At 39.4% G+C, this 663-nt stretch overlaps 1 pseudogene; it reads left to right on the top strand.

Annotated features, from left to right (window-relative positions):
* The window catches only part of LOC107731597 (1-phosphatidylinositol 4,5-bisphosphate phosphodiesterase beta-4-like), a 72,026-nt pseudogene that overhangs the window by 42,363 nt on the left and 29,000 nt on the right, over positions 1-663 (top strand).

The raw sequence follows: 663 nt of genomic DNA on the forward strand, positions 1-663 counted from the left end.
GTGTGTGTGTGTGTGTGTGTGTGTGTGTGTGTGTGTATGAGGAGACGTGGGATTGTGTAATGGAAAGAGCTTGGATCATTAATCTTCTCTTGGAACAATTAATCATAAAAATAATTAATATCTGGCCTGGAGGCTTGTCTGAGTGGAGGGATGGTGAGGAGCGTTTCTCTGGAGATGCTGCAGTGATTCCTGCGACTCTCTCCTGCAGGTACCTCCTCAAACCAGACTTCATGCGCCGCGCCGAAGTAATTCTGCCTGAAATCAGAGACATTACTAATGGAAATTAAAGCCATACTCTGTATTTCCAAAAGAATCACTCAAATAATTGCTAATTTCCAGCGATAACATCACTGAATTCAATGATGAACTGCCTTTAACTGAACATTGAGTGTTTACTGTTGTCCTTTTGCATTATTACACACTATTTTCTTATTTAATACTGTAAAGCTGCTTTGACACAATCTGTATTGTTAAATAAAGGTGACTTGACTTGACCAATCACATCTGGACAGTAATAAACTGATAGTGTTGATGATAACTGGCTGTTTTTCATGTAAGACAATGATTGTATCTTCACTGGTGCCACTGGTGCTTTCTGTACACTCGCTTCAAACAAAGCTGACCATTATCTATTATCTATTATCTAGAGCACTTAGAGCACTC

The sequence above is a fragment of the Sinocyclocheilus rhinocerous genome, unplaced genomic scaffold, assembly GCF_001515625.1.
Source record: "Sinocyclocheilus rhinocerous isolate Xijiao unplaced genomic scaffold, SAMN03320098_v1.1 scaffold5236, whole genome shotgun sequence".
Lineage (NCBI taxonomy): Eukaryota > Metazoa > Chordata > Actinopteri > Cypriniformes > Cyprinidae > Sinocyclocheilus > Sinocyclocheilus rhinocerous.